A 27370-nucleotide genomic window follows, 5' to 3' on the forward strand; every position below is an offset into this window, starting at 1 on the left:
GCGGAACAGCCTGAGCCCAAGGAACGTCCCTGACACCAACAAGTGGGCGGCGCCCCGAACTATCTCATGAATACAAAACTAGTGGGTGGGCTCTTAGTCCTCAAAAGCGTAAAGGAGGCGGAGAGCACGCCCTGCTCATGCATAATACACAACGAAATTAGGTTCAAGAAGAGACGTGATTGGTTTAGGCGTGACGAGTTGGAGTGGGACAGGCGGATAGGGTAACGCCCACTGAGGACAGTACAGCGCTGGACGTTTCTTGTCAGGAGTGGGTGGGGCAGGCCAGACAGAGATTGGCAACTTGTGGGCGGGGAGTGGAGTGAGGTGGGTCGAGCGGTTTCCGGCGTTGCTGCCATAGACTGTAGAAGCTGCGTCAGAGTAAGGAGCTGAGAGAGAAGTTCTCAGAGGAGGAGAGCGGTGAGACTTCTTCCCTTCTTCTTCTAATGGGTCCCCGAGGAGGGAGGGGGACATGACACGTGCTTTTCTATGGGGCAGACATGTGGGCGCCCCCCGATACCCCATCTAGCTGTTGGGGAACAAAAAGTGGCAGTCAAGGCCAGCAAGGTCCTAGTGTCTGCAATGGGAAGTGTGGAAATCCATTGGGGGAGCATGGCGAGAACTTAGCAGGGGGAGGCTGGGTTGTTCAGGCCAGTTTGGGTAACTATGGCCCAGTAAGGAGGAGAACTACAACTCCCAGCATGCATTGAGGACACAAGTAGGAGCACATGCTGGGGTCTGTAATAACTTGGAGGGGATGGGTGTTGTGGAGTGACTTGTGTTGGGTGATTTCAGGTGTAAATACTAGGTGTCTGAGGCTCGGTGATTGGATGAGAAGATGAGTACAATGGTGCAGTGTGATGTGTGCTGACACTATGTTTATAACTCATGTATCATAATGATGAAGGCTGACTATTGGATCATTTAGAGAGGCGTTCAGCCTGAAAGCATACATTTCTTACCAATTCTTCGATGTGATAGCCGCAGTTTTTTTTTTTTTTTTTTAGGCTTTCTTTCCTTTATTTTCACTTGGTGATCTGTCAAAGCCTGTTTTTCAAAAGAACAAGCTGTATCACTTACAGAGAAGAGACAAACCATTTACCACTGACAGGGGTGCTACTGCTTACAATGATCAGCTTTTATTTATGTGAAACTTTTATCCTAAAATAGGGAAAAATGCTGTAACTGCTTATGTGTGAGTTGGAGTTTGGCTTCAGTTTGTTTATTTAAATCTGCTAGCCCGTCTAACGTGCCCCTCCCCCCCAGACTAAAAATGCTGTTGTCCAGATGTGCTCCTTCATCCAGAGTGGGGACACACTGATAAAGGAGGTGTATCTGATACTGGTCAGGTAAAAACAGAGGGCAAATAGAAAACTAAATGCAGCCACCTCATCTAATGACTAAGGAGCTGCAATACATGTTTTGGGTTTAATACCGCCTTAAACTGGCAATCTGGAATGAGCTAAAATTGTTGGGCAGAAACTTATTAAAACTGGAACAGCTATACAATGGCAACCAATCAGCCTTTTGTTTGTTTAGATGTCCTTTGAAAATGAAAGGTAGAAACTGATTGGTTGCCACGCACAGCTGCTCCAGTTTTGATCAATTCCCCTCAAAGTTTAGCCCAGGTCTTGCATGTGTTCTAGGCAGCTTCCGCACTCCAGGTGTTGTGGAACTACAAGTCCCATGAAGCATTGCAAGATTCCTTACAGCCACAGGCATGGCTTCCAGATGTGTAGGGAGCCATGATGAGATTGGTAGTTCCACCACTGCTAGATTGTGAAGGTTACCTACCCATGTTCTGATTAATGTGGGCACAGTTAAAGTTAATCAAACTCTAGTGACTAAAATCTTATATATGAAGTTATGTTACTGGGATTTCAATCTTTTTTAAATATTGCAGCATTCCATTTTAAAGTGTTTGTTACCCCCTAAAAAATAAAAAAATAAAAAAAAACTGTTCCATTTTAATACCAGCACAGTGCTTGTGCTGTGTCATTTGGTCCCCTGTATCATATAAAATACCTGTCTGATTCTGCCCTCCCTTCTGTAAAATGATCACGGTTTACCATGGCTGCTGAGCCCTGACACTGTGGTCAGTTAAAGTGGTTGTAAACCCTTACAAACCACTTTGACCTACAAGCCTAGATTAAGGCTTACCTGTAGGTCCAAGAAATATCTCCCAAACCTATACGGTTTAGGAGATATTTGCCTGAAGATGGGCACCGCTATCTACGGCGCATGCGCCGTAGACAGCGGCGTGCAGGCGCACTGAGCGGGGCATCGTCGATGACGGCAATGCCGCGAGTCTCAGCTCCCGTGCGCATGTGCGAATCACAGCGCCGGAGCAGCGAGACCCATGGAAACCCACCAAGAAGATGGACGCTCGGAACTACAGGGGACAGCGGTGACTTCGCTGGCTCCTGTGTCAGGTAAGTGACACATAATGGACTACTATGCGATGCATAGTAGTCCATTATGCTTTGCCTTTACAGGGAATGAAAGAGGAAGTAAACTCACCAGGGTTTACTTCCTCTTTAATGTGCTTCCATCATCCGCAGCTCTCCTCTGTCCTCTCCCCCTCCCTGCCTGTCAGCTCGTGTCAGTGCCCACCGCTCCCCTCCTAACTGTCATTTTCAGGCAATCCCCTGTTTCCATAATGCCATGTGCCCTGTGTATGTTCTATATTAAGCAAAAAAAAGAAAAAGTCCTCTGCTCTCCTCCCTCTGTAGCTGTCAGATCGGGAGAGGGATCGGCAGTTGGTCATGTTAGCGCTGAGTGGCGATAGGAAATTAGGCTATATATATATATATATATATATATATATATATATATATATATATATATAATCGCACATAGCATTATGGAAGACAGGATTGCCTGAGAATTTTTACCAAGTGGGTTTACAACCACTTAAAGAGGAAATAAACCCTCATGGGTTTTACTTCCTCTGTTTTTCCCTGAAAAGTAAAGGCATAATGGGCTAGTATGCATTGCATGCTAGCCCATTATGTGGCACTTGCTGCAATCAAAGCCCACGCTGTCCCCGCTGGTGGAAGCATCCATCTTCTGCCCTCTTCCTTCCGGGAGCCTTCAGTCACAGCACATGGGGTGAAGAAATGGCACGGAGGACAACTTCTTCACAGCGCACACGCTGATGACATCATCGGCGCACTACAAGGTAAATGTCTTCTAAATGGCAAACGTTTTGGAGATATTTCCACTACCTTATGGGTAAGCCTAGAATAAGACTAGCCTATAGTTATAAGTGACGCAGGAGGTTTACAACCACTTTCAGTAATAATCTGGTGATCCTGTTTTGAAAGGTCTTGTTTAGGCCCTTCCTGTTATAGGGTGACAACTGTCTCTCAGTTGTACTTCTGTGTTGTCGCATGCTCCCCCCCCCATTGAAGTTGTCACCCTGTCACAAGTCTAAAATAACAATGTACAAGTCTGGGGTGTGCATGAAGACGAAGTGTTGAAAAGGGCAGGGGGAGATCAGCAGCACTGAGATATTGGGGGGGGGGGGGGGGTGAGAACAATAATTTAAATAAAGTAATTATTTTATAATTTTGGGCTGTAGAAACTTACAATCCATGCAGTTATGATTTCAATCCATATGAAACATTGCATGCAGACTCCATCTTTAGGTTGTTTATGTTGCTGTGTTTGTAACAATTGTTTAGTGTAATGCAGGAGACGGTAAAGGGACCGGATTACATAGACATGTATGATAAAAGCAGGACAACAGTATCACTGTAATGCATGCTAGGCTCCTTTTTAATGTCGCATATGGAATAATGCCTTCATCTATTGATCTTCTTGTCAGCTGGGAGTTGGTGATGATAATGGGTATGAGATCTAATTTCTTTAATGCATCTTTACCTAGTAGCATAGGGTTATGTTCTTTATACAGGGAAAAAGGGGGGCGGTTTAAAAAGACATTGGATCTGATACTGAGCCTTGTGAATGATAAAACATTAACAGAATTGTTATGTAAGCAAATGTTGTGCAGTGATTTCTTTTGATACGTATTCCTTATCATTGTTGTCTTTGATTATCACTTGACTAGACAAACGAGTGTTGTTTACCGTAATCTTTTCATGTTGTGATAGTAAATAATTTGTGTAGGCTGATCAAAGATGATCATCAAATCTTGAAGAAATTTGTCTTTTGAGGGCTGGAGGCCACTTTGCTTTTGTACTACTACAATGAAAAGTGCTTTTCATTGTAGCTGTAAGGCTTTTTGTTAATGAACTAGTTATGGGGTTTTGGTCTGTTATTGTATGGCCACTGTAAAGACTATTTTTATGACTCAAAATCTCTATAAATATTCAGCTCCTTGTTTTGATTTGATAGTCAGCAATGGCCATGTGCTGTGATAAATGCGGTTATATTCTGATTGGCTCTGATACAGTGCCTGACAAACTCCTGGAGCCAGGTAGCCAATAAAAATTACAACTGGAACTATGTATTTTGAAAAGTTTTTTTCCTCTTCCCTTTTTTTTTTTTTTTTTTTTTTTATTATATCAGTTGAGTGGCATGTTCCAAAGCTTCTAGTTCCTACATTAAATGTGTTCTTTCTTGATTTTTCTGATCTACTTCCTATTTGCTGGATGAGATCAGGCCTTTTCTGTTTGGTAAGTGTACTTTAGGCCTGGTTCACACTAGTGCGATATCTGCTGCGACTGGAGTCTCTCAGAATCACATAACAAGGCAAATCGCATTGTTTTCAATAGTGTCTATTCACGTCAATGTGACTCGGCATGGAACGATTTTGGAAAGGGTCCCTGTACTACTTTGGTGCAATTCCAGTGCGATCTTGGCCTTGAATATACAAACCTTATCGCAATTGCATCCAAGTAGCACTACATAATGTAACTGAAAATCAGGTCCAAATTCGTATTGCAGTCTGAACCTATCCTTGGTTCTGAGTTGAAAAAGAGCTACAATCTGGATGCATGTCCTGACATTTTAAAGCAGAGTTCCACCCAGAAATGTAACTTCGCTGTCTGGATCCCCCTCCCCCATGTCACATTTGGCACCTTTCAGGGGGGAGCAGATACCTGTCAAATCCCACAATGTGCGGCGATCTACGCTATGTCTGGCAAATCCTGCTGACGTTGTTTATTTTTTCTGCCGGTGGAACTCCGTTTTTAAACATTAGAAAATGCACAGTAGCCCATAACAAAGTGGCTTAAATTGATTGCATCATGTGGAAAACAAAGCATTAAAAATGCATGTGTTTTTAAGCAGAAGCCTTTTGTGTGTGGGAGTGGGTGGCTCAGTCTGTGAATGTGTAGGCTGTTTTGGCCAGACGTTCCTGAGAAATTCAGAACCAATATTCTAAATCGTACAGGGTTTTTTAACCACTTAAGGACCGCCGTATTGCCATTGTACGTCATTACAATGGCACAGACAGGCACAAGCACGTACATGTACGTGCCTGCCTTCCAGCAGGTGGGGGGTCCGATTGGACCCCCTCCCGCTGGATACGGCGGTCCGGTTCACTGCAGGAGCGATCCGTGATGAGGGGATGGTCGTTGGTTTCTGGCCATCCCCTCTCGATCGCTCCTGGCCAATGACAAGCTTCCTCCCACTGTGTATTGTATACACAGGAAGGAGGAAGTGATGTCATTCTCCTCGGGGCGGTCTTTTTGACCGGACTACGAGGAGAAGACAAAGTAAGTGTGCACCAACATTACACTGACATGTAGGTACACACAGGCACACAAACCCCCCCCCCCAGTCACAGTGTCACTGATTGCATTGATCATTTATTTACTGATCACTGCATTCAGTGTCAGTTGTAACAGTAAAAACTGTCAGGGCAGTTAGTGTTAGGTCCAGGGTAGCCCCCTATCACCCCCCAATAAAGGTTTAACCCCCTGATTGCCCCTAGTTAACCCTTTCACCCCCTTTTGCCAGTGTCACTAAGCGATCATTTTTCTGATCGCTGCATTAGTGTCGCTAGGCAGTTATTTTTTTAGGTTCACCGCCAGGTTTTTATAGCGCTAGGTACCCCGATATACTACCCAATAATGGTTTTAACCTCCTGATTGCCCCTAGTTAACCCTTTCACCAGCGATCACAGTATAAGTGTCACTGGTGACGCTGGTTAGCCAGTTAGTTATTTAGGTTCCCCGTCAGGTTTTTATATAGCGCCGGGGACCCCCATATACTACCTAATAAAAATTTGAACCCCCTGATTGCCCCTAGTTAACCCTTTCACCAGTGATCACCGTATAAGTGTTACGGGTGACTCTGGTTAGTTTGCTTTTTATAGCATCAGGGCACCCACCATTTATTACCCAATAAAGGTTTAACCCCCTGATCACCCGGCGGGTGATATCAATTAGGTTTTAGGGTCAGGGTCTGCGTCGCCCCAGGCAGCGCTAGGTTAGTGCCAGTACCGCTAACACCCACACGCAAAGCATAAACCTCCCGTAGTGGTATAGAATCTGAACAGATCAATATCTGATCAGATCTATACTAGCGTCCCCAGCAGTTTAGGGTTCCAAAAAAACGCATTGTTAGCAGGATCAGCCCAGATACCTGCTAACACCTGCGTTTTGCCCCTCCGCCCAGCCCACCCAAGTGCAGTATCGATCGCTGTCACTTACAAAACACTAAACACATAAGTGCAGCGATCGCAGAGTCAGGCCTGATCCCTGCGATCGCTAAGTTTTTATTTTTTTGATTTTTTTTTTGGTAGCATTTTATATTTAAATCCAGAAGGCAGTGCTTGGGTTTTCGGGGTCCCGTACGTGGCTAGGTTCCCAAAAAGTCCCCCACATGTGGTATCCCCGTACTCGGGAGAAGCAGCAGAATTTATTTTGGGGTGTAATTTGACTTTTGCCCATAGCATGTGTGAGCAATATATAATTTAGTGACAACTTTGTGCAAAAAAAAAAACTCTTATTGACATTTTTTTTTACTAAAGACATATGGCTGAATAAATTTTGCACTAAATGTATGACTAAAATTGAGTTTATTCGATTTTTCTTATAACAAAAAGTAGAAAATATCATTTTTTTTTCTCAAAATTTTCGGTCTTTTTCCGCAAAATATCGCAAAAAATAAAAATCAGAGGCAATCAAATACCATCAAAAGAAAGCTCTATTTGTGGGAAGAAAAGGACGCAAATTTCGTTTGGGTGCAATATTGCATGACCGCGCAATTACCAGTTAAAGCAGTGCAGTGCGAAATTGTAAAAAGACCTCTGGTCCTTAGGGTGTTTATTGGTCCAGGGCTGAAGTGGTTAAACACACACATATTGTTATACAGGATTTATATAGCGCTGACAGTTTATGCAGTGCTTTACAATATAGGGACTAGTTCACTTGCTTCAAAACATGGCTTCGGACACGCTTTGTTAAAGCTCTCTGAACGCTGGTCAAAGTTCCTGTCACTAAATAAAATGATTAGATTACAGTCCTGCTTGGTGCTTTTGCATTGGGCTTTGATCGTCCTTCAAGCGAGCTCTGCCATAGACTTCTATGGAGGCTTTGAAGCGCCACTAAAACTGCATGGTGTATAATATTTGAAGCAAAGTAGGTGTAAACAGGACTGTAAGATAACCATTGTATTTAGTGAGAGGAGCTTTGACTAGTGTCTGAAGCCTGTGTGTGTTGAAGCCGAAGCAAGTGTAAATGAGCCCTTAGGGCAGACTGTACAATTACAATACCAGTACAGTAGGAACTGGAGAGCCCTGCTCGTTAGAGCTTACAAAGGGCAAATAGGGCTTTTTTTTTTTTTTTTTTGCAGATTTTCTGTTCTTGGAATGATTGTCATATTGGGTCTAAAATATGTGGTTTAGGGGCACTTTAATGTCTCTGATTTGTATTTAGTAAGGTTTTGAATACTTAGTGGAAATCCGCTTGTGTCCTCAGAATTGCTCCAATGGTAGTTGATATCATCGGTGGTCACAAATGGCCCAAAGAGCATTTTTTACTTTCAGTACAAGGTGCTCAGGAAACCTTTTATGGTTCAGGCAGTTTGTTGGCTCATGAAAAATATCTGTATAAAGACCATAGATGCAAATGTTTTTACACCTATACTTGCTATTTGTGCAGTCTAGCCTGAAAGAAAATGCATACGGTGGAATCTTTTGGTGTGTGTGTGTGTGTGTGTGTGTGTGTTGCTCTTCAAGAATTTTCTTACTTTTATGTGGCTGTCTGATTCAGTGTTATGACTTGCTTAAATGTGCTTTGTTTTATGTGTTGTATTGGCACTTACAGCTACTGTGAAAGTTTGTTGTTCATTCACAAAATGTGTTGCAGTTAAATGCGATGATATTGTCTTGAATTTTAATTATTTAGTGTTATTACACTGACTACTTTCAGATCACAAATTCAAATAGCTGTTCAGTTGATACTTGTGTGTAATGGTCCATACACACGATCCGAAAATTGTATGGAAAATACCGCTTTCAAATCGATCGTATGATCTGATTGTTGGTACAGTACACAGCTTTTGATAGCCGGCCCGACTTTTCTTTCTATTTATTATCCAATCGGACAAGCACAAAAAATTCTCATATGGTACTATATCGTATGATTTTCGTTTAATCAGTACAGTTGTCATCAGAAAATACAATACAAATACACTTGCAACACATTACATCACTTCCAAATTTTTATTCTGTCATATGAGAATTTTCATAACTTTAGTAACCTATTCAGTTTTCACTTGCAACTAGGAAGTGAAAGTCAGATGATCGGTCATATATGATTTTTGGATCGTGTACGGGGCATTGGGATGAATGGATTCAGCAGCCGAACAGGCATTTGTGAGGAGAAGGAAATGTACTTCTAATGACAAGCTCTGTTATATCTTATGTTTTGTATTATTGCTCAATGTTTTAAGTGTAAATGGGCTTTTATTGTTAAAGCTTAATTGAACAAGCTGAAGTTAGAAGCTGGTTACTATGCACAGCATAGTGTGCAGGTGCACCAGCCTTAGTAAATCCCTCCTCCCAGTGTAGCTGTCGGACTCTCTCTGGGGAATTCAGATTTTAGGCTAAAGCAGGAGAAACTGCCAAATGAGTTCTATAATTGATGTGTTTGGCCGTCGGCCTCATTGACTTTGACCGTGTCCTCGACACAAGATGTCTCTGCCACGTATGCACTCCTAGGTGACCTAAAGAGCACTGGCATGGAACACGTAAGCTACAATTTTAGGAAGCCCGTATTTGCATACTGGGGCTCTGGAGATGCAGAATGGAAAGGGGGGGGGGGGGGGGGTATACATTAGCACTTTATGGTGCTTTCTCTTGAATGGAGATATTGTCTGTGACAGTTTTTGTATGTCAGTTTATTATTTACATGCTTATTGTAGTTCTTATCTGGCTTTAAGTCTTTATGATTGCAAACATACTGTACATAAAATTCTTTCCTCATTTGTAACTGGCTTCTTTAGCTCTGTTTAACAGGGAACTTAACCTATGTATATAGTCATATAAAAATGTACATCCCATCCCAATTGCTGGCTTTTTTTTTTTTTTTTTACATTTGAACAGGCTAGCATTAGATCTTCTGTTATCAGCATGATGCCTTCTGACAAGTTCTCCGACACGTATGATAAAACCAGGCTGAAATTTTGTGTGGGGTGGATGCTATAAATTAGCAGAAAGCTGCTTTACTTACAGGACAGCTCTGGAAAGTTTCTGAATATCTGGAGGGGGTGTGTGCATTTCCTCCAATCGGCTGTCTCCCAGTGTAATCCAGTGCAGAGGGAGGAAGTGAAAATCCTTACACACCAGCGGATATACATGTAAAACTTGTGTAGGGAGATTTGTTTCATCTCTGTGCATCATCTGAGGCTGTTCACTTTACTGGTTATATGTGCTTCCCTCCTGCATCCACTTTAAAGTTGGATAGAAGAGAAAAAATGCAAGTTTCCTTCAGAGTTACTGTGATTGCTGCGTGGTCGTGCGACGTGGCTCCCAAACAGAATTGACATCCTTTTTTTTTTTTTTTTTTTCCCCACAAATGGAGCTTTCTTTTGGTGGTATTTGATCACCCCTGCGTATTTTATTTTTATTTTTTGCGCTATAAACAAAAATAGAGAATTTTGAAAAAAACACTTTTACTTTTTGTTATAATAAATATCCCCCAAAAATATATAAAAAAAACATTTCCCCCCCCCCCCCTCAGTTTAGGCTGATACGTATTCTTCTACATATTTTTTGTAAAAAAAAATTGCAATAAGCGATTATTGATATAGCGTTTACAAAATAGGGGATAGTTTTATGGCATTTTTATTAATAAATATATATATATATATTATAATTATTATTTTTTTTCTAGTAGTGGCGGTGATCAGCGATTTCTATTGTGACTGCGACATTATGGTGGACACATCGGACATTTTTGACACATTTTTGGGACCATTTGTCATTTATACAGCAATCGCTGCTATACAAATGCAGTGATTCCTGTGTAAATGGCAGTGAAGGGGTTAACCAGTGGGTGGCAGTGTAGGGGTTAAGTGTTCCTAGGGGTGTGTTACTAACTGTGGGGGGCAGGGCTTTGTTTTAGTGAACACTAATCTCTGCTCCAATCACATGGAGCAGAAATCAGCATCACATGTTGCTAGGCAGAACGGCATCTCCTCGTTCAGCTGCCCCGTGAGATGATCGTGGGTATGTCCGCGGGACCTCCCGACCGGCACGCGAGCACGCCACACTCATGATGGTAGGGCGGCATTAAAAAAAAACTGGCCGTACCTGTACGCCAATATGCCTACCCGTGCCATTCTGCCGACGTACATCGGCGTGCCCCGGTCGGGAAGTGGTTAACTGGATGGAAAATAAACTAATTTCATCTAGTATATGGGCACCACAAGGTCCTCAGTTATGAGTTCTGGCAAGAAATTTTAAATGATTACTTAACAATTTAGAGTGGAAGTCTAGGTAGGATCATTATTGTTGCTACATTTGGTCAAGCTTGGACCAATGTAAATGTTTATGTAAAAAGGAAAAATAACACAATAAGGGAGCCCCCCAAAGCTGCATAACCCATAAGTATACGACAAAACACAGGGAATTTCCCCAGGGGTTTTTTTTAGCAGCAGAGAGTTGGTGTGAAAATAGTTGATGTAAAAAAAATCATTTATTTAACAGACAATGATAATTCCAAATGAACAATAATACATCATCCATATAGGTAGTGCGACAAATACAAACATGGAACATCACTCATAGTAAAAAAACTCTATGTACAGGCATGGTTTGCCAATTGTATTTGTAACATATGTATCCACATGAAAAACCCTGATGCATTTCGACCCTTGCGATTTCCGGTCTCTTCAGGGGGATTTATATTCAATGGGTGTATGAGGACGTGTCGCATGAACCGGCATTGCAGGATTATAGCCATCCAGTGATCCCATCGCTGCCACATGTTCCCCCCGTGCCCTCTGGGTGGGTGCATAGTCCACTGAGCTTACAGGGGGGCCACATTTTGGGACCCAGAGAGGAGGATGGGGGGTAAAACACCAAGCACTCCATCAGTCTTGTATTAGTGTATCACAGCACTACCAGGGAACACCTCGGCAATGGAAATGTTTATATCCCAAACCTGAGGGACCAATGTCGAAAAATCGGCTTCCCTCCTGCACAGTGACTACAGGGACTTGCTCGCTCAGCATTCCCAAAACATCTTTTATTTTATTTTTTTCAATAAATACAAGGCATTCTCTGATTGGATGAGGTGGTGAGGTTGGTTTTTAAAGTCACCTTGTCCAATCCCAGAACACCAGCTCTGAAATCTGCAAGAGACATGTTTCAAATGACTGCTAATTTGGTGTCAAATTGCATGTGTTGCAATCACAAAGTGTTGGCACCAATTTAATCTGCATGGCAGGTGTGCCAGGAAAGTGATTTGCTGTCAAGAAAGAACATTTAGCGCGAGGCTACTTTTTTGCCACTGAACATAGGTGTAAAGACCAGGCCTTCTGGAACAGTGACTGATGTATCAAAGATAGTTGTTTGGCCTCAGTAGCAGGAGACATGTTTGCTGCAAACCAAAGAAAGCAATTCAGGAAGAGAACCAGCTCATACCAACTGTGAAGCTCGGTGGTAAAAATGTTATGGTTTGAAGTCGCTTTTGCTGCTTTAGTGTCTGGGCAGCTTGCAGTCATCGAGTCAGCTAAACATTTCATCAGATCAAAGTGTGCTTGACGAGAAAGTGTCCATCTGTCAAAGTTTGGGTTCAACTTAAAATTGAAGTACAAAACACAATAATGATCCAAAGCCTACTAGAAAATAAACCTAGAAATGGCTCCGTCAATGGCAGAAACTGGTGGGAAGTTATGCAAATAATGTACAAGAAGTCCATTCTGCTAAAGGGGTCCATTGCTTTCTACTGTACACAGTACACCATTACATCTATCAATATTTTTATTAAATGTGCAAAGTCAATGTTTTTGTGTTGGTTTTTTTCCTCTCGTGCATATATATCCTTTATCTGTAACTGTTTAAATCAAGATTTGTTGCTGTTGAAAAAAATCGATTTCCATGGGCAGTGTTGCCAACCCCCTGAAGTGAAATTTACTGTCAGGACGCCAAAGTTTATAAACGGCACCCGTTTTTTTTTATTTATTTTCTTCCTGCCAAAAATCATGAAATGTGTGGGCAGAACCACGTTATTTACTGTCCCTGCAATAAGTACCTAAAATGACCAGTTTCAGTGTAAATACCAGTATTTAACCTATCCACATATAGCTAGTGCTATTAGCAACTTTCTCCATTTACATGAAGGTCAGATTACTATAACTCAGCCAGCACAGTTCTTCCTTACAGTAAAAGGGAACTCTTATGAAATGCTGCAGATCATGATCTCTTGTGACCAGAGACTACTATTTTATATCAGTCCACTGCATTCCCTTTACAGCAGAGTTCCCACTTACATCAGGTTCTGCAGCATTGCCCTTGCACTGAAAGAGGGGAATCTGTAAAAGGGAATGCCAGGAACTCTGATGTGGGGGCACTCTGGTGACTAGAGACCACATTCCACAGAGTGAATACACTAATGTAAGGGCAGGATAGTTATTAATATGGGGGGGACTTTTGTACCAGTGCCCCTTCCTTACATTATCCCCCCGACTTGCAGCACTGTCACTGACCGTGCAGGGCTCAGACAGCTCCAGCTTGGCGGCTCTGCTTTTATCCTATAGTCTCTCCACAGTCCACACACATCGGAATCCTCCTTTGACCCCCATCCTGGTGGCGCTTCCGCTCTTGACTCCTCTCCAGCCTCCCCCTCAGAGACTGCAGATACGATAAAGGAGGTGGTCAGAAGCTGCGGACATGGTACAGGAGATGGACAGAGGCTGTGGACATAATACAGTCAGGAAGTGGTCAGAGAGGCTGCGTGGATATGGTAGTTTTCTACTCCTGTCCCCCTTCATATCACCTCTCCACATCAGTATCCTTCTGTGCCCCTTTACACCTCCAGTCCACAGGCACATCAGTGTGGCAGTGTTGTCCTTCTTCTGTACCCCTTTCACCTCTCCATAGGGCAAGGCACATCAGTGTCCTCCCCTGCCCGCTTCACCCCCTAGTATTGTCCTTCCCTGCCATCTATTCCTCTCACATGTGTCACTCACTGACGATCCTGTCCCCCTCCTCCTGTGGCGACTAGCGAGGCACCGCCAAGAACGAGTGCTGCTATCTTCCATTTAAAAATGGAGCTATTATGTTACTGCGCATGTGCCGCCTGACCAAACTTTTTCAAGCTTTCCCGCGCTTGGCAGGCTTCAGTTTTTTTATTTTTATATTTTTTTTCTGGGCGCCGCTGCCCGTAAATTAACAGGTGGTTAGCAACACTGTCTGTGGGGTGTACTTACTATTTGACATGACTGTACATCTTCCTGTTAGTGTTGCAAAAAGTGTCTTGTCCCAGACGTTTGAGTCCACCAATGCATGCTAGTGTTTTTGTTTTTTTCTGAAAAAGTAGCTAGGTGGCCAAAAAAACAATAAATGAAGACATTACCCAAATATTTAGTTGTATATTTTTTTTTATATTGTTACATTACACAAACACTATCGTGTCTGAAAGTTGTAAACCCTCCTTTTTTTATTTTTTTTATTTATTTTTTTTTAACAAATTCATACTTGCCACCCAGTGAGCAGTTTGTTTTGCACAGAGTGACTCTGATCTTCCTTTTCTGGGGTTCCCCGGCAGCGCTGGTGGCTCCTCCCCTGCATCTGGTATCCACACTGGAGAAGCACTCTCCTTGGGGGACACCTCTGCATGTGCTCCTGCGTGTATTCACGCAGAAAGCAGGACTCGGCCCGGACGCCCATGTCACTGGGTTTGATTGATAGCAGCGCAGCCATTGGCTCCCGCTGCTGTTAATCTATCCAGTTATGCCACTAGACACCAGCTAGATCTGGTTTGCTCATTCCCGGCCAGGGAAAGACAGTGTTCAGGTAAGTAAAACGGGGGGTCTGCAGCACTACAGAAGGTATAGAATGCATTAAAGCGGGAGTCCGCCGTTTTTAAAAAAAAAATAATTTATTTTTTAAAGCCAGGAAATACTGCAGCTGCTGACTTTTAAAATGGTGACACTTACCCGCCCAGTGCGCCCGCGATGTCAGCATCCGAAGCCGATTTCTTGATCGTCTCTCGGGTGCTGCCGCCGCCATCTTGGGTATGGGAATCAGGAAGTGGAGCCTTTCACCTTCATTTCCCGGTTCCCTACTGTGCATGCGTGAGTCGCGCTGCGCAATAAGGATGGTCCCCCGCTGTCTCTGGGATCCGTGTGTTTCCCAGCAGGCAGCGGGGGAATTTCGGAAAGGGGTGTACCTTCTGCAGAATCTACGCCGGAAGTGGGTGCAGATACCTGTACTGTACAGGTACCTTCACCCCCCTCCCCACTGAAAGGATTCCAACGAGCGGAAGGTCCACTTTAGGGTGGACCTCTGCTTTAAGGTGAAAAACCATGAGGGTTTTCAACCCCTTTAAGCCCAGTATACACTGGTCAAATGTCCGGAGACCCCCGCCCAAAAAAAACAGCTGACATTCGGCCTGTGTGTATGTCAGTCTGTCCAACAGAAGCCGGCCCAGCAGCCATCCGACTCCTGATCAGTGCTCTTAGCCAATAGATGGCAGACAGCGCTGATCGGAGTGTTCGGTGGAGGGGTTGCATCCCCATGTCAGAACACAACCGCTCAGCAATGGTCGATCGCTGAACTAACCTTGTATTGTTAATACAGCGGCTCTGACCGGAGCTGTCAGTCCACTGTTGGTGTGTACCCGTACCAGATATTTAATTGTGTATGGTTGAAAGGTTGACTTGCTTATATCAGTATCCCTGCTTACACCTAGTAGTGCCTTTAGCGTGACAAACATTGTTGTTTTTACTTTTATGTCTCTTCAGATCAGCTGTTCCTGCAGTAGAGAGCAGTCTATAAACCTAACAGCCTTAATGCTATTCACTGATAGGTGACTCCCTGTAAAACATGGTTTAAAGGGCTTTGTAAATTTAGACACATGAAGGAGTCTGACTTGTCTTCGGCAATAAGCAAGCCTATTATACACATGTATTGATATTCCTATTCCCTGTGGGCATCTGTGCTTTCTAGACTAGCATGAGCCAGTTTAATATCTCCAACACAGTGCTTTGTACTCAGACATAGGAGTGGCCTGGGGTAGTCTGGACTGCGCTTTTAATGTGAACTGCCTGAAAGTTAACAGACAAGAGGGCCTGTGTGTTGTGTGTTTTATTTTTATTTTTTTTTATTTATTTTTTTTCTCCCATACATATCTGTCTCACTTCTTTCAGATTTGCATTACTGCTTACTACCCTTTGAAAAGTGATCTGCGGTGGATTGGTTTTCAGTAGGCAGTATAGCAGCGGCTGACAGGCCAGTTTTTTTACTTTTAAATTGCTGAACAATATTTTTCCATTGTGAAACTTTACCGCAACTGCAAGCTGAGCATTTAGCTTGTAGTTCTCTGCTCTATTGAAGTCAACGCGCAAGTTTCACAGGCAATGCCACCTGTCAAACTCTGCACCCCAAGTTAACTGCTGTGAAGCAAAGCATTGCAGCCGTGCCATTTGTATAGCCGCTTGGATCTATTGTTACGGTTCAGGTGGGTGCCCGGGACAGTAACGGGTGGCTGAACTGCAGTGCCACCCATCTGAAAGAATCCGTCGTGCAACCAAAATGTTCATTTAGAAGCACGTAGAAAACTAAGGTAGAACTGAAGATGAGCCTTTTTATTTTTAGAATCCTGTAGTTCCATCCTGCACTTGAGGCTAGTTTCACACTGAGGTGCTTTACAGGTGCTATATCTCTAAAAATAGGGCCAGCAAAGCAGCTCTCCTGTCACTCCAGTGTGAAAGCCTGAGTGCTTTCACACTGGAGTGGTGTGCTTGCGGGATATTAAAAAATAAAAATAAAATAATCCTGCAAGCAACATCGTTTGAGGTGATTTAGGAGCAGTGTATACACCACTCCTAAAGCACCCCTGCCCATTGCAATCAATGGGCAGCGCCATTGAAGTAATTGCAAAGCAGTGCTTTACGGGCACTTTTAACCCTTTATTCAGCGCCCAGCGGGGGTTAAAAGTGTTCGCTAGTGACCGAAAAGCACCGCTAAAACTAGCGGCACTTTAACACCGGCGCCTCAGTGTTAAAGTGCCTTAAAGAGGAAGTAAACCCTGATGAGTTTACTTCCTCTTTCATTCCCTGCAAAGGTAAAGCATAATGGACTACTATGCATCGCATAGTAGTCCATTATGTGTCACTTACCTGACACAGGAACCAGCAAAGTCACCGCTGTCCCCTGTAGTATGGCGCATCCATCTTCTCGGTGGGTCTCGCCGCTCCGCCGCTGTCATTCGGCGAAGCATATCGCCGTTTACTGCGGCGCACTCAGTGGTGCCTGTCTTTCGGCAAATATCTCCTAAACCATGTAGGTTTAGGAGATATATTTCTTGGACCTACAGGTAAGCCTTAAGCTTACCTGTTAGGTCAAAGTTGGTTGTAAGGGTTTACAACCACTTTAACAGGTCAACCAGGCCTATCCTGTGATTATAAGATGGTGTATATGGAAGATTTCTGTTTAAGGGCTTGATAAATCTCAGGTCGCCATGGTGACCAGAAATTGCATCTTGGCACCTGGGCTCCAGCCCCATATATATCTCCCTACCTCTCGCTCCCCCTCTCCATCCTTCACACAGAATTTGAATCGGACTATCAATTTTGAATTGTTCCGAAATTTTTGAAGTTTGGATTTTAGACTTATTTATTTTGGAAAATAAAGAAACAAAACAAATATTTTTCCATTCTGCGCATGTCTAGCAACTTTGTAGAGCACAAGCAAAACTGATCATATTGGTCAAATTCAAAATCGCACAAGTTTGAATGGAGTTTAAAGCCTCAAACACGATCGGATGGTTGGCAAACAAAGCGCCAGACTTTTGTCCAAAAGGCGTGTGCTGTGAACTTGTCTTGCATACAAATTGTCAGCCAACAAACGTGAACGTAGTGACGTACTACGAGCAGATAAAGAGGAAGTTCAATTGTCAGATGCCACTCTTTGGGCTGCTCCTGCTGATTTTGCGTTAGTAGAAGTTTGAGTGTTGATTTTGCGTTTTTCAGTTTGTTTCTGAATGGCCGTTTTTGTCAACCAGCCATGTTGTGGAATCGGAGGAGAGAATGTGCTATTATTGACTTTTGGAGTTATTGCTTTGTCCCAAGTCCAGGAACAGGAGGAGGATTTCTTGGACCAAAAATTGGTTGCTTAATCGTGACCAATTATGCCATATGCTGTGGGAGCTCTAGGAGAATAATCTGCATGATTTTCAGAATTATCTCTGGATGACGGACCCCTGCTTTCACCAACTCCTTGGCGTTGTTGACCCCCTATATTAAGAAGCTCAGGACACATGCATGTGTTATATTTCCTATATTTTTGGAGGCATAGAATGCACTTTTTGGTTAAGTTCTATTGGCAGATGGCATGTATCATATATATTTATTTTTTTATTTTTTTAATGCACAATAAAAAAAAAAAAAAAAAAATAAAGAAATCTGTAGAATAATACTTGGCTATGTGTTTTACTTCAAATGACGGTTTGGGAGTAGGCCAGTACATTTTCTAAATTTTAATGTAAAATTAACAAGGGACACCAACGTAGTTGTATCTTTTGAGATTCAAAACTACAGGATAATGGTGCTGTGGTAACTTGGCCAAAAAAATAAAAAATAAAATACAAGCATAATGATATTCTTGATATCACTAGAAAACAAAAAATATTTTTTTCAAATAAGTTTGCCACAACTCAATCAGTATCCCCAGCAAAGCAGCTTCATTATTATCCCATTGAAGAAGAGAATTGTGCGCTGCATTTCGCCAAGTCTTAATTTGCTATATCACGAATGTTTAAATCTCCATTACAAGCACTAGTTTACAAGACTGACCGCTTCTGGCTCGTCCTTGCTTCCGAGCATGCGTATTTGTACTTTGAACTTGTGTACTGTACATATGCTACGAAAATCTGACAACAGGTTATTGTCCGACAAAAATGAATTGGCCTTCTATCCAAGTGTTTGATGAAGCGTACTAGTGGCTGGATTGTAGGCAAACAGTCTGCCATCACACTGCCATCTGCCATCACACAAATCCTGGCCAAAAATCCGATCGTATGTACGAGGCTTTAGACTGAAAATCATAGTTGCGGTGCCTTGCAGAAGTATTCACCCCCCACCTTGGCATTTTTTGTGTTTTTGGTTGCCTCACAACCTGAAATTTAACATGGATTGTTTGAGGATTTGCATAATTTAATTTACAGAACACACCGACAACTTTGAAGATGGGGTGTGTGGTGGTTTATTTTTTATTTTTTTTGTGAAGCAAACAAACGGGACAAAAGAACAGTCTATGTGCATAACTATTTACCCCCCTAAATACTTCTACCCTACCCCTCAATACTTTTGTAGAGCCACCTTTTTGTGGCTATCACAGCTCCAAGTCGCTTTGGATAAGTCTCTGAGATTGCCACATGGGACTTTTGCCCATTCCTCCTTGCAAAACTGCTCCAGCTCCTTCAAGTTGGATAAATTGTGCTTGTGAACAGCAATCTTTAAGTCTGACCACATTTTCACATATTCTATTGAACAGAGGTCTGAGCTTTGACAAGGCCATTCCAACATGTTTACATGTTTTCCCCCCTAACCACTTAAGACCTGGACCATTTTGCAGGCCAAAGACCAGACCACTTTTCGCGATACGGCACTGCGTCACTTTAACTGACAAGTTAGCGGTCGTGCTACGTGGCTCCCAAACAAAATTGAGATATAATATAAATTATATTTAGACATTATGGCGTACAGATCGGACGTTTTTTTTAGACCATTGTCATTTATACAGCAATCGGTGCTATGCAAACGCACGGATTCCTGTGTAAATGGCAGTGAAGGGGTTAACCATTAGGTGGCAGTGTAGGGGTTAATTGTGTCCTAGGGGCATGTTACTGTGGGGGCATGGCTGTCTGACATGTCACTGATATCTGCTCCGATCACATGCAGCAGAGATCAGTGACACTGTCACTGGGCAGAACAGGGACACTTGCATCTCCCCGTTCTTCCTCCCCGTGAGGCGATCGCGGGCATCCCTGCAGAGATCGTACTCACGGAGGTTCCGACCGGCGCACACATGATGACACGGTGGCAAATTTTAAAGGGACGTACCTGTACGCCCATTTGCCTGTCCATGCCATTCTTCCGAAGGTACATCGGCGTGCGCCGGTCGGCATGTGGTTAAACCACTCGTGTTGCTTTAGCAGTGTGTTTGGGGTCATTGTCTGGCTGGAAGGTGAACCTCTGTTCTAGCCTCAAATCGCACACAGTGGTACAGGTTTTGCTCAAGAATATCCCTGTACTTGGCACCATCCATCTTTCCCTCAAGTCTGACCAGTTTTCCAGTCCTGACCTGCTTAAAAACATCCCTGCAGCATGCTACCACCATGTTGCACTGTGGAGATGGTGTTTTTTGGGTGGTGATAGGTTTGCACCAGACATAGCTTTTTTCTTTGGCCAAAAAGTTCAATTTTAGTCTTGTCTGACCAGAACACCTGCCTCCATACATTTTGGCAGTCTCCCACATGCCTTTTTTGCAAACGCAAAACGTGCCATTTTGTTTTTTGCTGAAAGTAATGGCTTTCGCCTGGCCACTCTGCCATAAAGCCCAACTCTATGGATCGTACGGCTTATGGTCATCCTATGTACAGATACTCTAGTCTTTGCTGTGGAACTGCAGCTCCTCCAAGGTTACCTTGGGTCTTTGCTGCCTCTCTGATTAAAGCTTGCCTTGCCCGGTCCTTGAGTTTTGGTGTGCGGCTGTCTCTTGGTTTGCCTTTGTGCCATGTTCTTTCCATTTGGTTATGATAGATTTGATGGTGCTCCTAGGGATCTTCAAAGATTTAGATTTTTCTTTTCTACTGTTTTGTGGATATACTGTATGAGATTATCAGAAATTGTGGGTAAACTGCATGAGATTACCTATGAATTGATGCCCAGATGACAGCTTTGCAGAGTGCACTGCAGTATAGAGGGGGCGGGGCCGGGAGCTCCACTGACGCGCCTACTCCGATCACTGCTCTAACTACAGCTGTTCTTTTCTGAGCATACAGGCTACATGGGGTGGAGTCAGCGTGGCTCCTGGTTCCGCCCCCTCACTGCTGGCTAGATCGGGAATACAGCCTCCCGTGTCCTCTGTGCGCTCTGCAAAGCCACTTGTTTTGCCTGTCCTGTCGTGATAAGCCTCTGGACACACCCCCTGCTACGGAAACTCTGAAGGGGAAAAAAAATCGAATAAAAACTATTTTCTTCAAATCTGAATCGCAACTCAACTCAATTCAAGATTAAAATCATGTGTGGGTGTGGTGCCCCCCCCCCCCCCCCCCCCAGCCCTACAAAGACGGCTGATCTGTGCTCTGCCCCTCCAGCGCTCACTGGAGTGGCTGCCTCAGTCTACAAGTGGCTCTCTGGGAGGCTGAGTCAGCTGCCAGTCCAGAGCCTGGACCGGCGACTGATGCGGTCAGCCAAGCTGTCGGCTGGAAATGGGTGCAAAGGGGTTCTGTGATCCATATAGAGCTGCCACAACGTAATCGACTAAGAAAATATGTTGACGTGCGTGCAGGGCGTAGATGCGTCAGTGGTGGCAGTGCTTAGTATCTACCGCTGCCCTCCGTGCCGCCGTCCCTAGGGGTGCAACGGATCGTCACCGATCCGTGATCCGAGTGCACATTCCGCAGAGCGCTCCTTGGTCTCGGCCTTAGGAGAGGCTTCGGCCAAGCTCCGAAGCGGCGGCCATCTTTCTACACCCAGGCGTTTACAATGTGATCGCTCCAACAGAGCGATCACTTGTAAACGAACCGGCGTATATCTCCCCTCTCTGTACTGATCTGTGCAGTGGAGGGGAGAGGTCGGATGTTAGCAGCCATCCCTCCATACCCAGCCCGATACTCTGCCAGCCACTGCAGTGCAATACTCTGCCGCCGGCCAATACTTTCAAGGTTATCCAAAGGATTAATTAGCTAATCAAAAAAAACCCCCACTAGATTCATTAAAAAATAAAAATAATAATCGGATAGTTGTTGACTAATCGAAAAAATAATCGATAGATTGATTAGTCGACAGACAAATTAATCGTTAGTTGCAGCTCTAGATCCATAGAAGTGGAGTCAAAAAAGCTTTGGCCCTTCTTCTTCTCCTTTAATTCCACTTTACCTGTCACAAAAATCAGTTGGCTTCATAATATAAATTTGTCACAGTTCATACTGAGAAACAACTTATTCTGCAAAGAGAACATTTATAAAACATCTGCTTATTTTAAAGCATTATGAGACTACTATAAAGGGATTTTCTTGAATAATGAATATGTAATTTTTAGTGTGTGTGTGTGTGTGTGTGTGTGTGTGTGTGTGTGTGTGTGTGTGTGTGTGTGTGTGTGTGTGTGTGTGTTTTTTTTTTTTTCTTTCTTTCTTTTGCTAATGGAATACCTAACTTAACACACGGGTTATCTTTGTAGGAAGTAACTCGGGGCTCGACAAATCTCAGGCGCCAGGTCACCATGACTAGAAATTGTGTCCTGGCGCCAGGGCTTTTGTCAGCCCATTCCCAGGTGTGAGCAGATCTTATTGCTCGATGTTCCAGGCACTGGGAAGCTGGTTGCTGACCATGTGGGTCGCTAGTTCTGGGAAGGGCGTCCCTGGTCCGATCACGTTCTAAACAGACTTGCCGGTTATCAGCAGTACTTTCCTTATGCGCTATCACAGCATGTGGAAAGGAGAGCCGGTAATGCAGGCCATACACGGTCGAATTTCGAACAAATTTTCTTTTCAAAATCAGAAAATTCGTTTTTTTTGTGATCCGATGATGCCACCATTGATTTTCGAAATTCGGCCGACCAAGCCTTCAATTTCACCTCATGTTGCTACAGAAAAGAATTTTCTTGGCTGGGAATCTTCTTTTCTCTCCGTACATTTTCTTTTATCTCCGTACATTTTCTTACGTTTCTCGCACGATTCTCCCATCATTGATTAGAAAATCGTTCGTTTTTCTAAAAATTTCCAACATGTCCGATTCCTCAAATTTTATTTCTGCACGAAAATCGGCTGTTGCTGCAGCCCACTAATGGTGCGAAATTCATACGAAAATTCTTAGATACGATTTTCGAAAGAAAATTCTTTCGAAATTCGAACCGTGTATGGCCGGCATAACAGTCAATTCTGACAATCACATTTACACTAATGCCGGCCATACACGGTTCGAATTTCGAAAGAATTTTCTTTCAAAAATCGTATCTAAGAATTTTCGTATGAATTTCGCACCATTAGTGGGCTGCAGCAACAGCCGATTTTCGTGCGGAAAGAAAATTTGAGGAATCGGACATGTTGGAAATTTTTAGAAAAACGAACGATTTTCTAATCAATGATGGGAGAATCGTACGAGAAACGTAAGAAAATGTACGGAGATAAAAGAAAATTTACGGAGAGAAAAGAAGATTCCCAGCCAAGAAAATTCTTTTCTGTAGCAACATGAGGTGAAATTGAAGGCTTGGTCGGCCGAATTTCGAAAATCAATGGTGGCATCATCGGATCACAAAAAAAACGAATTTTCTGATTTTGAAAAGAAAATTCGTTCGAAATTCGACCGTGTATGGCCTGCATAAGTCCCCTTTCACACTGGAGGCATTTTTCAGGAGCTAAAGGGCTAAAAATAGCGCCTTAAATGCCTGCTTTCACACCAGAACAGTGCACTTGCAGGACATTAGAAAAAGTCCTGCAAGCAGCATCTTTTGGAGCGGTGTGTATACACCACCCCTGCCCTTTAAAATTAATGGGCACCACTGGCGAAGAGACCGCAAAGTGCTTTTTGGGCGTATTTAACCCTTCGGCTGCTAGCGGGGGTTAAAAGTGCCCCGCTAGTGTCTAAGTGCTGCTAAAACTACGGTTAAGCGCCGCTATAAGCTCGGTCTCCAAAAAAAAGTTTTAAGTGGTTGACATCTAAAAAAATAAATAAACTTTAGCTCTTCTGCTACCCCACAGCAGAGCTCAAGGTGTGTGTGTGTGTGTGTGTGTATTTATTTTCTTCATATGCTCGCATACTGCGTAAAGCCGTAAACCTGTGTCATTCATCTGTAAAGTTACACATCGGAGCTATATAACAGAAGGGGTTTTGTTGTTGAAAATAAAGCTTTAAAAAAAAAAAAAAGTGTCTCCTTAGGGCCGGTTCACACTGCAGGCGAGGCGAGGCGACTCCGACTTGCCTCGCCGCGACCTGCCGCGGCCTCAGCGGTGACTTTCTGTATAGAAGTCAATGCAAGTCGCCCCGAGGTCGCCCAAAAGTAGTACAGGAACCTTTTTTCTGAGTCGGAGCGACTCGAGTCGCTCCTCTCAGAACGGTTCCATTGTACAGAACGGGGGCGACTTGCGAGAGCGAGGCGAGTCGTGTCGCCTCGCATCGCCCGCTGTGTGAACCGGCTCTAACTTTTTTTTTTTTTTTTTTTTTTTTTAACTAGCTCCTACATTCAAAGCAAACTTGCCAAGCCCTGAGGAGCTGATCTCTTTAAGATGTACACTGCAAACATTGTGTTTAGCTATTAGTCATTATGTATGGGAATAAATGTGTTGTCCTCAGAGCCACAGCTTGCCCTTTACATCAAGGGACTGAAGAGATTCTGCACGTCTGTATGGTAATGTTTGATTACATCACTGGGGATTCACCAGACTGCACTATGTAGGCTTCTCGCAACATTTCAAATGTTTGTTTTAATAATTGAAGTATGTTTTACAGGGACTTTCCTTTTTTTTTTTTTTTTTTTAAACCAAGACTACAGTCTAATAAATACGTGACAATGCTGCAAACCTTTACTGATAGTTTTGGCAATATGGGGGTGGGGAAAGACCTGTTACCTCAATGGCAGTTTTTTGTTTGTTGCCCAGTACAGTGTTATAATAAAATTAAAACAGTTGCAGGTATGATTAAAAATGGACCTCTCAACATGTGCATCAGTATATCCAGTGTTATAAACCCTCCTTATTATAATTTAAAAAAAAAAAAGGGGGGGGGGGGGGGTTTGCACAAAATTTGTATGGCATAAATGTCCAGTAAATCCCAATCCTATATAGGAGAAAAGGGAGGGTGCAGAATCTGGATGAAAACGAGTCACAATTCCAAACTGTTAGTCCATAGGCACACTCTAATCCTTTTGAGTCTTTTGGTGGTAGTCACATGTGGTGTTAACAACTTAAGTAAGAAGGTGCCTGTTTACCAGATGCACTAGACCTGTAGAAGGTCCATGACACTTGTGGGTGGCTGATTACCCTGCCCCAGGGCCTTTTAGACTGATCTGGTCAATGATCAGCAGTGATGCAGACAGTGGCTCTCGCTCGCTCTTTCGGCTGTCCAGAGGTGGCCCACTCAGCCTACTCAGAAGAAAAAAAGAATAGCTCCACATCGTGTGAATACAACGCTTTTTGTTTAAAACATCCCCCATACATGGAGGAACAAGTAAAGGTCTACACTGGGGGGGGTTATAGAAATAAACGAGCGCCCACACTTGCAGGACTCTTAAGTCGCGATGACGTCGGCACACTCTCCACCTTACTAGTTTCATTTAGAGATTAACGTCGTCCTGGGGCATGGGCAACATACTGCGTCATTGCCTTTTATACATAGAGACAAACCAAGCCTCGTTCTGATATCCGAAAGCAGTTAAAAACTTTGGTTTCATTATCCGATGTCTAGTTAATAGTCAAGCCTCCTTTTGAGATCCAATTGGGCACCATTGATTTTGTAACATTTAAAAATGACCTAACTGTTTTGATAGAGATCTATAATATATATCAAATTAGGTTCAAACCAATCCACATCAGTATTTTCATTTGATAAACAACCCATTATATAAACTTTGGATAAATATCTTCCTGGGGTCCAGATATCATCTCAAAGGTATATACAACTGACTAATTTAAATTGCATTTCCCCCACAAACACTTGAAGCCCACATTGCAATTATCCCAAAACCAGATAAGAAACCAACTGTGTGCCAATATTAGACCCATATCATTAATTGGAGTGGACTTAATAGTATATGCCAAAATTCTAGCCAATAGATTGCAGCTGCTGCTCCCCCACCTCATACAACCGGACCTGGTGGGTTTTGTAAGTGGTCGCGAGGCAAGGGACAACGCCCTGAAAACCCTGCTTCTTACAGATTATGCTCGCACCCGTGATGTCCCTCTATGCCTCTTGATGGTCGATGCGGAAAAAGCATTTGATCGGGTAGTCTGGCAATTCCTCCAGATGTCTCTTGTGCAGATAGGTCTGAGCACTCTATGCTATCCTGAATACGCCCTATATGCCTCTCCTTCCGGTCTAAAATTTGAGTGACTGGCTCATTGTCACCCACATTTTCTATCCACAATGGGACACGACAAAGCTATCCTCTATCTCCCCTCCTCTGTCCTTGTCATGGAACACCTGCCAATTGCTTTGTGCAATAATCCCAACATCTCAGGTGTATCAGTAGGACCCACTCATTCCAGACTTTCTCTTTTTGGCGATGACCTATTAATGTTTGTGACCCAACTCCATCTATCTTTACCACATATAATGGAGGAATTCATGAGGTTTGGGAAGCTGAGCAACTTTAAAGTGAATCATACCAAGTCAGTAATGCTGAATATCTCAAGTCTCCACTAAGTTTCCCTTTAAAACAGGTTCCACTTCCATCCGTTACCTTGGAATCCAAATACCCACAGAAGGGTCCCAATTTGTTCTCAATGAACTTCTATCCCCTCCTGCTCAGAACCAAGACGGATCTCTCAAACTACACGAAGAAACTCCTATCCTGGCTAGGCAGGGTGAATGCTCTAAAAATGGACGTTCTTGCGGTTTCTTTATTTGTTCCAGGCAATTCTTATTTCCATACCCTCCTCGTTCTTTAAGAAGCTCTGCCAATTGTTTTCCTCCATCTTGAGGGGGCTTGGCCTATGCTACGCTATTGCTCCCCAAGTTTCAGGGTGGGGCTATAGCTCCAGATGGCTCTATATACTATAGAGCAGCAGTACTCGTGTATACTTGACTGGTTCCACCATTCCCCCACCAAATTCTGGGTATAAATAGAAAGCCTTCTCAATCCAATAGATCTTCGTGCTTTGCCATGGATGCCTGTTGAATTCCTGAAGGGGAGGTTACCCCTTGGCGATCTCACCCAACAAACCATACAAATATGGACCCAAATAAATTTCCAAGACCTTATCCCCACTACAGGGACCCATGACGTTTCTGTTCGGGACTCCAGCTTTTCCACTGACACTACAAGGGGAGAGTTTTGGACCTTGGAGTAAGGAGGACCACAGATGACTTGCCCAAATCCTTCGTTTAGACTCTTCTCTGATGAAAGACGTTCTCCGGCCCATCTCCCCATACCTCAACCCATTGGCTCCAGAGGCAAGTGATATCCTACATTCGTACCTTCCCATCCTTGCCTGATCTACTAACTGGTTTAACTGACTTGGAGAACATGCTGCTTCAGGACAACACCCCCCCCCCCCCCCCCCCCCACCCCACCCCCATGCATGTGGTCTCTAAACTCAACTCAACTCAACTCTACTCATACATATTGTTTCTAATCCTGACCTCCCACCACACACACAGGCCTGGAAGGTAGACTTCACCTGTTGACTGTCAAAAGTACTTTATTCTGACTGACAAATTATCCTTAGCCTCCAAAGCTCAAGAAAAGGGATTCAAGTTGTTGACCCGTTTGGCACAGATGCCCCTCAACTTTACACTGGATAAACCCGGTGCTCCCGGATACCTGCTGGTGTTGGCCAAGGGAACTTTA

General features: G+C 43.5%; 1 protein-coding gene across 1 annotated transcript in view; it reads left to right on the forward strand.

The window, feature by feature from the left end:
* Positions 1–323: 323 nt before the first annotated feature.
* STAT3 (signal transducer and activator of transcription 3) overlaps positions 324–27370 on the forward strand; it is a 177405-nt gene continuing 150358 nt past the window's right edge. The window contains exon 1 of the mRNA XM_077459528.1: positions 324–417. The gene's annotated coding sequence lies outside the window, so the exon portion shown is untranslated. The remainder of the gene's footprint in view (positions 418–27370) is intronic.

The sequence above is a fragment of the Lithobates pipiens genome, unplaced genomic scaffold (genome assembly GCF_037356315.1).
Source record: "Lithobates pipiens isolate NorthernLeopardFrog02 unplaced genomic scaffold, aLitPip1_a1.2 Scaffold_28, whole genome shotgun sequence".
NCBI lineage: Eukaryota > Metazoa > Chordata > Amphibia > Anura > Ranidae > Lithobates > Lithobates pipiens.